The sequence below is a fragment of the Pundamilia nyererei genome, unplaced genomic scaffold (genome assembly GCF_000239375.1).
Source record: "Pundamilia nyererei isolate P.nyererei 1_Seehausen unplaced genomic scaffold, PunNye1.0 scaffold00273, whole genome shotgun sequence".
Lineage (NCBI taxonomy): Eukaryota > Metazoa > Chordata > Actinopteri > Cichliformes > Cichlidae > Pundamilia > Pundamilia nyererei.
In genome coordinates, this window is record NW_005187674.1 from 106,746 (window position 1) to 116,689 (window position 9,944).

Here is a 9,944-nt window from a genome sequence, read left to right on the forward strand (position 1 = left end):
TGAACCCCGGGACTCGGAAGTTCTATTTCTCATGAGCACTGTGCTCGGCAGGTCTATCATCATTAACTTGTGAATGGAAGAATGAAAACCACCTCAGAAAGTACCTATTAGAGCCATTTTAAAATGTGTTACAAAAACAAGCTAAACTATGACAGAAAAAACGGAAAAGCAGAAAAGGTTTTTTTTAAAGAATTTCCAAACTAAGTTAAACACATTTTAAATAATAACACATATAATGCTGGTTTAGACAAACACTTGTTTTATCACTAAATCTAAACGAATCATTTTGATTGAATAGTGGACAGTATGTACATCTCATGTCTGTTTATTGATCCTCTTCGTCCTTCTCAAACTTCCCCTGAGGGCTGTACAGCTGAAGCTCCATTCATGTGTTTAAGATGAAGATATAAGGCTTCAGGTTATTAAAGATGTTTTTTATGATGAGACAAGCAGCGTATCCTCAGTCTGCAGAGCAAAAACATCGCTGGCCATCTTCCTCCTTCTCTCTCTTTATTTCTCCCACTGCGTTCTTCACTCAATAAAGACACAATAAAGTTTCCTGTGAAACTCCTCACCATCAGATGAAAAGTTATTGTCATGCATTTATTGCATTAAGTCCACAGTGGGAGCAATAAAACCGCTGCTTCCTCAGGTTTGAGTTGAATCACACTGATCTGCCGTCTTCAGGAAATTTAACCTCTTAAACCCCCAAAACCTTTGTGATGATCAACAAACATTAACTACTTCTGCTCATTGTCATTGAAATGATATCCCAATGATACTAAAAGCAATAGTGAATATGTTTTTTAGTTTTTATCTGTCTGTGCTCTTCATATGGAATTTTGGCCTGCATGCAAAAAAGTCTTAGAAATCAGACTAAACTAAAACTAAAAATCAAAGTTACAAAGTTACATTATTGTATGCAGTTTTCTTTGTACTACCTTTACTTCTAATTAGTAGAATACTTCCATACTGTAGTATTGTTGCTGTTAGTATTTTAGTAAAACATATTGAGCGCACACACAGTCACCTGCCTGTGGCTGTTATCTGTCCTGCCGCGGTAAAGTCTCCAGTGTGTGTCTGTGATGAATTATGAATACGCTTTCAGCCTGACTAGTTTAGTTTAGCTGCACTGCCTCAGTTACCACTAAGCACATACAATCCACCACAGAGACAGACACACACACACACACACACACAGCTTCCCTGCGCTCAGTGGTGAACGTGCTCCAAGTGGAGCTTTCCATCATCTCAGCAGGAAAGCTTTAACTGAACAGCAACATTCAGTCACTCTGTCATGACGCTTATTTCTTTTCTCTATATTTTCACTGGTAATTTTTATCAAGGCTTAAATGTTACAAGTGCGTTTCGCCAAAATGTTGATGAACAAGTAGGTGATATATATACCATATACATTTGCATTAGGGCATTATTGATCTTGAGTCCATGAGTGAATACAGCTTTGATTAGAATGAGGAAAATACTGCTGTGGGTTCAAATGTCTCTTTTTATCAAGTGCTTTTAAATGAGATGCCAAATGTCCTTCACAAGCATCAACATGTGATGAACTGGAAGTAAAACCTTCCTCCATGTTGCCATCGCCCACTGCATTATGTACTAAAGCCGAAGAGCGCTTTGATGAAATGGCAGCATCTGACTTCCTGGGAATGATAACAGGTTGGTGTTGTTTTATGTGCAAACTGAATGTCTTTCCTGTGATTCATTTTGTAATTTGAATTAAATGGCCAAGAAAATAGAGGTTAGGTTCTGAAATGGGTATTTCAGGTTAGATCAGCAGTTTCACTTCCAGAAGAATGTCCTTCAAGTACCACACAAGGTGAGTAATGTCTGTAGTAAACAGGCTTTCTGTTTCTGGCACGTGTTGGACAGTCTTTTTCCACCTGCAGTTCTTTCCTCAGTCTGCAGGCCTGTAGTAAACCCATCTGCCCATCCTCTCTGTGGGAATCCCTGCTGACATCATGGTTTCTGAGTGAACATTAGATATTTACAGCACCCGCATAATGCCTTTTATCTGCAGCCACTGCTCTGAGATTGGCGTTTAGCTCCCATCAAGCAGCTGGTGCTGCACCTTCGACCCTTCTGGTAATGTGTTGGCTGCTGGTTTTATGGTTTTATGGTCATTACCACCCAAGAGCTGATTCCCAAAAGTTTGAAAGAGTTTCTACAATTCAAAGAACATAAACAACTGAAGTTTCAGAACAAAAGTCAACATGTTATAGTCCTGCATTTATCTATACAGTGAACTGTGTTCACATGTAATCCATTTCCCCATCAGTCACTGTGTTGTCTGTACAGCTTAAAAGCTTTGAGCAAACCTGAAAGGAGTTCTCCTTTAATGGGATCTGCCTGATTGCTCTTCTACATTCATCTGTTTGTGATTATGAAATGAATCAGCTGAAGTAAACAGATACATTATTCAATAGTGGGACCAGAGGTGTGTTTAGATCAGGTAAAGAGCTTCCATCATTCAGTGGGCTTCCTTTTAAATGTTCAATAACACTTTATAATAAAACCTGCATTCAAATGTCCAATCCCATCCATCCATCCATCATCCATCCCCTTCCTCCCACACAGGTCTGATATGGCAGGCCCAGACATCCATCTGCCCGACCACATCATCCCAAAGTGATCAAGCAGCGCACCCTCCACTCCATGGTTGTGTTTAAAAACTGTACATAAAACTTGTGACAGAAGTGGTGCCAAAGGGCAGCCCTGCTGGAGTCCAGCACCCGCAGAGTATGAGGCTGACTTGCAATGTAGTTCAGGCTCTCACTACAATCGCACAGATGCAAAGTACTCTGTGCAAACAAGCGCGACAATTCAAAAGCTTCCCCAGAGGACGACCAGAGAAACGCGGTAATATCCGGTCTCCTAGTGTGGAAACACTTGTACACCAATTGGGTAACGAACTGCTCCAGTGTAATATTTAACCAAAAAAATAAGCACAATGTTGGAAAATTGTTTGGAAAGAAACTTCTTCATAGACAGATGCATCAGGAAACATGAAACACCACAAGCAGGAGACTTTCATTCAGATCGATATGCAATTTTCTTCTGAACTCCAGCAACTTCTCTCCACGTTCCTGATGCTTCTGATAATACGGTGACTCTGGGTACAATCATCAGGATTTTCATCCCTTTCAGGCAACCTTGTAAAGTAAGCAAAGCAGTTTCTTAACAGAAAAAAATATATCTATTTTTCCAAGTTTCTTTTTTCCAAGGGATATTTTTCCCTTTAGGAAGATCACCTTGTGCTTCACCCTCATACAAACTGCCACAACTAAATAAAGTGTAAACCTTTCAGTAAAACATAAATCTCCTGCATCTGCTCTTCTTCACATAAATTGGTCAATAACAGGAAAACAACAGGTCTCCAATCACTAATCAGCAGAAAACATGCTTCTGATTACTAATCAATAAAGAGAAACCAGGCTGTCTGCTCACAGATCAATAAAATGTCCTCGGGAAGTGCAGTGGGGACTTTTCAGTCTTTCTGATTTTACAATTTTCCTTCTTGTTTTATTGATTGGGGGTTTGTTCTTTGTTCAGCTCATGGTTACATCCTGTTTCTACAGCTGAGTTATTTTATTTTTTATCATTTTAATCTCTTCTTTGATCCATTTTTATGTTACTTTTCTCAAATTAGGATTATTGCTCCTAAAATAAAACTTAGTGTTTCTGCTTAAGGTTACATTTGCGTTGTACAAATGAAGCCTACTTTTATTACACTTTTGGTCATCGATTCTTCAAAACTGAAGTTTTGCTTTGAAGGATACTATTCCACTTTCAATGTTTTGCATTGTACGGTATTTTTACGGGCATGTATTTGGTATATTGTTGGTTCAGAAACTGTTTTTGTTATCATTTTTGTTAAGTGCTAAGTACTACCTTATTTTTCCACCTTTACCTGTTCATGTATATACTTTATCATGCTATGATGTAGTGTTGTCATGCTGTTCCATCGTTCACTGCAAATGTTTGTAGAACTTGCCAAAGACCAGACACACGCAAATCTGAGGTCAGTAAACTCAATAAACAGCAGTCCACCCATCCATCCACCCTGACCTCCACCTGTCGTTACTACAGCTCTCAGAGGGTGCTGTCAAAAGCAGTTGTGTTGTCTCACACGACAGCTGGAAAACGCTTACCAAAAATGATTAAATATAAATTGTAAGAATTCGAAGATGAAATGAGTTTGTTTGTTTGAGCTTCTGAAACTGTAGGAGCAGCGTTTCTGCTGGAGTGGAAACTTCTGTTCCCACACAGACACTCACAGAGTGATGGAGGGCAGCACATGGCCGGCCACTCTAAGTGTTTGCGTGAAACCATTAGACGGCCATCACTGAGCAGCGCTTCACTGCGGCAGACACACACACACACACACACACACACACACACACACACACACACACAGTTCAGTACAAGCAAAAGAATACAGCATCCTCACATTGGATATAATGATTAACCGAAAATATGTCAGCTGACGAAAGCAAACAAAAGCGAAATGATCCATCATCCATCAACCCATCTGTTCATCCACCCACCCATCCAACCATTAAGTGCTGCTGAATCACAGTCAGGTGGCAGCAGCATTTTCAGCTCCACCTGGAGGATCCTGAGGATTTCCCAGACCAGATGAGACATATAATCTAACAGCGGGTTCTAGGTCTGCCCCTGGGTCTCCTTCTAAAACTGTAATTGCCCAGAAAACCTGGAAAGTAAAGAGGTCAGGATGCATCCTGATCATGTGGCTCCATGCTCCACTCCTTTACGCACCAACATGCAACCACCCAAAGATCATGAGCACATGTCAGCGTCTAATACTTAAGAAGCTTCACATTCACAGCTGACTCTTTTTAAACATGATCATCATCATAATCTCACCATTTTTCTGATGAGAACACATGAACTTTTATATTAGTATAAACTGCCAACAAATCCAGCTGAAAAGGCCTGAACAGGCTGCTCCTCCTGTCATTAAAATCCCATCATCTTCCTTATTTTTTAAAGAGGATCTAAAGGTACCTCAGTGTGAAATTCACATCAACCCCAACATGTAGCCTGTTTGAGAACCTGTATAATGACAGGAAGAAATGAAAGGATCAGGCGAGCTCCTCCACGCTAGCTTATAAATGCACCACCGTGATGTCAGATATTGGTAGGTTCAAATGGAGAGGAGCACAAGTCTTTATTAAAACGCTTGTTTCAATGTACGTATTGATGTACCGACTACTATCACTGGATTGCTGTGACTCTGATCATGATTTATGATTTATTTCCTCTTTGTTTTGTTTTGTCTGCTTGAGTCTCACCATCTGTACAGATGCTGGCGTTTCCCACCAGAACAGTAACTTAAATTAGCACGGAGCTGCTCACGAATGCAGCGACAGTAGTTTAATAAGAGCTGTTGATACCTCCTGACCAGTAGAAGGTGCCAATGTCCTGTTAATACCTGTTGCTGTACCTGATGATTAGCAGCTTGTAATTATGGCTCTGTACACGGAATAGTTTGCCACATTCGAAGGTCTTCGACTCAAGTTTCTACGTGTATTAGAAGTATTACATGGTACGGGAAGTAGAAGTATAAAAAAGTAGAAGTAAAATATAAAGCTGGCAGAGGTTTGGCCTTTCATGTTGTGCCTGAGAGCCTGGAGCCGGACGATAAACCGGACACATGGAAGATTGCACTTCTAGCCTTTGCTGGACCTCCAGTCTTAGAAAAGTTCAACACATTTTTATTCACCGACGTTTGACAAGGTTGTTGCAAAGTTTGATGAACACTGCTCGTTCAGTTGCACACAGAGCTACCGAAGCTTTGATTCTATTATTATAGACCTGGAGTTAAATGTATTAGACATTTTATATTTTATTTTCAACCTTTGCTGGCTTTTCCTTTTTTATTTTTAAAGTGAACAACATCAGGGATCATCCGGTATTAAAGCTCCTACAGGTTAACCCAGTCTATGAAGACATTTTTACATCATCTCATGAACAATTTAAAATGTAAATTATTTTATCAATGTTTCCATTCACTGTTGTGTGGAATAATGTTGTTGGCTAATAAAGACAATCAGCAGGTACAAAAAGATGACACTTGAAACATTGTGGAAAACATATAAAAAGATATTTTCTTCCTATTTTTCCAAATGACTGCAGCAATCTGTTGCATCTATGTGGAAAACCAAAATGACGCCCATACATTCAAAGACATGTAACAAGGCTGGCAGCTGTTGACTCACTGGTCTTAGCACCTTCATGCTGATTAGCACTTACTGTGAGGTTATTTTATGCTCCAGATTGTTGTCCTACTCTGTGCAGGAGAAGATCATTTAAATTAACAAAAGAAACACGGGGAGGACAGGAGAAAAGTGGTGGGAAAAGGCAGCGTAAATTTTGCATAAATGCACCAGGATGCATGTTATCGGAACATGCAGAGCGCGGCTGCGCTTTCAGATAACATGCAGCTCCACGCTCACTGCTGAGAGCTGTGTCCATTTTTTTGCACAAGGACTGATCTATAGCCGGCTCAGACCATTTAAATCGTACGCATGTGCTATTTTATGTTATTTTCTGTGCCGTTCATTTATATCTAGTGGCTGCTCTAAACTTTTAGCTGACACACAGTTACATCCACTCACTGAGGTGAAGAGCCAGATATGTGTTTGTCCTTAAAATTGACAGATTTGCTTCTTGGTTTGCGCTCTGGCTGCAGCCAGCGTGGCACTGCTTTCACACATCAATGTACCCGCGAGCTTTTTGTTACTAAAGCAGCCACTGTTGGGTTTTTAGTGCGTACTTGACTCACTGAACAATCCAAACCATATGGTATGAACACGTTTCTCTGACAGTTCAGATCTTTAACAGCATGTTTACTCCGTGTGCAAATAGCACTGAACACTGACTTTTCATCAGCGAGTTGCACATAAAACATCTGGAAAGGAAACTCTTCTAACAGAAACATGTTGCATGTTAGAGACTGGATTTGAAAACTATTCTGGGTTCTGATATGAAACTTTTTTAGCATGTAGCTAAAGGCTAGATTATACTCTATTGTGGATGCTGGACAGCTGGAGACCCCACGGCCGAGTCATTCCTGTTACATTGTTTGACATCTGCTTGAAGTCTGCTGCCTGATCCGAGTGGACCCTTACTGCCTTGCAGACGTGGAAAGTATGATTCCTTCTTCAAACTAGACCTAACATTACTCCCTGCCTCTAAATATTGACCTTAGGGATGATAGGAGGTTAATGCCAAGCTGTCAAATTTTATTTACGCAATATAAATGTCAAAAGATGCCCTCCACCATCTGAAAAAGATGCGGTGTGACCCACCACTCTGATATTCACGACTATGGAGGCAAAGCTCCATAGTCGTGAACTTTTCATCTACTAATTGGAAGGTTTGTGGTTCAATTCCTGGCTGCCCCAGTCTGCATACCAAACATCATCTGGCAAGACACTAACCCCATCTCCGATGCACCTGCTGCAGTGTGAATGTTCAATAGAAAGCAATTATGTAGAAAAACTATAGAAAAGGTTTTTGTATGAACGGCTGACTGAGGCGAGTGCTCAGGTAAAGTAGAAACGCGCTGTATAAGAACCAGCTTCCTGCATGCTAGAAAATACACAAATCCTTGCTTTATAGAACTGCATTAATTCTTTGCTTTAGTCCATCATGCTAATGTAATGCTCTGTAATTGCATCAAGCTTGCTAATGCATTGCCAGTATTCCTGAAATGAAGACATATGCCATTTTTCTCATTTTCACAGCTCTGATCATCGGCTCGGAAGTCTTCAGCCGTTCCTGCGTGCGTTCCAACACAGTCCGCTCACTTCCACTCACGATGGCAGAGCAACACAAACACAGCAGAGCAACATCGCCCAGTACAGCAAAGGCTCTTATCCAGTGGATTAAATGTGTTGCCAAGGAGGAGTTGACCAAACTCGCATTGATTAAGTATTGCATATGTGTCATATCAGGATATCCTGCAGAGTTTCACCAAAAAACTGTTAAAGTAAAAGCACATCACAGCCTGTGTTCCTCTTTCACTGTAAAACCTCGAGTGAAATTTGTTTAGCTACCAAAGTGTGCCCGCGCATTAAAAAGCAACCTTAAAACCAGTTAAAGGCCTGTGCAGCATCACATTAGCTATGAACTGGCATAGATTGAATTTGAAGACGTTTCACATTCGATTATTTACCGTCTGCTTCTCAGCTGACTGCTGAGAAACAGACCGACTGCGTCACTGACACAAATCAGGACCAGCTACCATGAAACAGTCTGATAACACAGTGACTTCACAACAATCTTCATCTTTGATAAGAACAAAAAAAACATTTATTTAGCCTAAAATGTTTATTTTCTTAAAGAACGTTGTGCTAGAAACGACAGTGTCCACATTTAGGAAATCACAGAGCCTTACAGGGGAAAAAGGATATTTTTCACTTTCCCTTATTGGGCGAAACAGAAAATGCCACAAATGCTCTGCGGAGTACAAAATAGTCATTAATCTGCCGATGAAATTAGTCCCCAAGAATGCACTGTTTACTTGAGCGGCTGTTTCAGAATAAAAACATCAACTTTTACATGAGTGAGGTGTTTTTAAAGTTGTACACCTCTCGTAATGGATTGAAGCCAGACGTGAGGTCACAAAGTATCAAGACTACAAAAGACGTTCGAGCGTGCAATGGCATCAAAAATTCCTGACTTGCACGATTTGAATCTTTCCTATCGACTCTCAATGAAACTTTAAAAGGTAAAAGAAGACAATAAGTGAGTTAGGAGCCCCTGTTGGAGGTTTAAAGAGTTTCAGGACTGCAGAAGCAGGAGGTGTGTGAATATTAATGAGCACAGTGTGCGCACATGTATGTGTGTGCACGCATGCATATGACAAGTGTTCAAGCGGCAGGTGTGTGTCTGTGTGTGTATGCGAGACTGCTAACCACTGTTAATAGCAAACACACAGAACTTCATCACTAATTCATACAGCTGGATTACGTCAACCTCAACACGCAGGCGCACACACACACACACACACACACACACACACACACACACAAAGGAAAATTATCCACATTTATCTGCTTCTATCTTCTATCTAAATCTTAATCTTGAGGCTTTGTCTTAATTATTTGTCATAAATTGGTGAACTTGCTGTCTCCTGTTTACCCCAAACACCTCAAACCTTTCTTTTCTATTCTTCTCTATTCTGTTTTATTCAGTTCTATTCTTCCTCCCTCGTCCTGTTCTGCTCTTTTCTATCTACAGTTTTCAGTCACAAACGCCACTTTTTCTTCTTTGCTCCTCTTTATTCCAAGTTTTCTACTCTGATTTTATTCTCTTCACCTCCTCGCTCCAAACTCTTACTCACCCCCTCCCACCCCCCACCCCTCTCCACCCCCACCCCTCTCCACCACGCCATCCCGTCCCGCTCCTCTTCCTCCACTCGACTTTTCCACTCCCTTCTTATTCTATTCTCAGCAGTGGTAGCGGTGTATCTGGAGCAGTTTCCATCCTACTTACCACAGCTGCTGGTGCTGGTGCGGCTGCTGATGATGAAGGTGAAGAGTGAGGCGAGGAGGAAGAGGAGGCAGGTTTTCCAGGTGAAACCACTGTGGACGGGTGCAGGAGGACAGAAGAAGAAGAATAAAAAAGAAGAAGAAGTAGGAGGAAGAAGAGGAGGAGTGTTGTTTTACTGTCTCAGATCTGTCCCGCTCTGCTGCCGCGGCAACAACCACATCTCCTGTCATCCCTCTCTGTCTAACTCTCTTTCTCTCTCTCTCTCTCTCTCTCTCTTTCACTCTCTCTCTCTCTCTCTCTCTCTCTCTCTCTCTCTCTCTGTGGCTCCAACTCCCACTCACACACACACACTCCCCCTGTCTCCTTTTCATTTTCTCACTCTCCTCTCTCTCTCTCTGTTCGTT

The 9,944-nt window shown here is 41.1% G+C and overlaps 1 protein-coding gene across 1 annotated transcript in view; it reads right to left on the reverse strand.

Annotated features, from left to right (window-relative positions):
* Positions 1–9,763, reverse strand: part of kcnd1 (potassium voltage-gated channel, Shal-related subfamily, member 1) — a 74,645-nt gene extending 64,882 nt beyond the window's left edge. Inside the window, exon 1 of the mRNA XM_005750404.1 lies at positions 9,544–9,763. The gene's annotated coding sequence lies outside the window, so the exon portion shown is untranslated. The remainder of the gene's footprint in view (positions 1–9,543) is intronic.
* Positions 9,764–9,944: the final 181 nt, after the last annotated feature.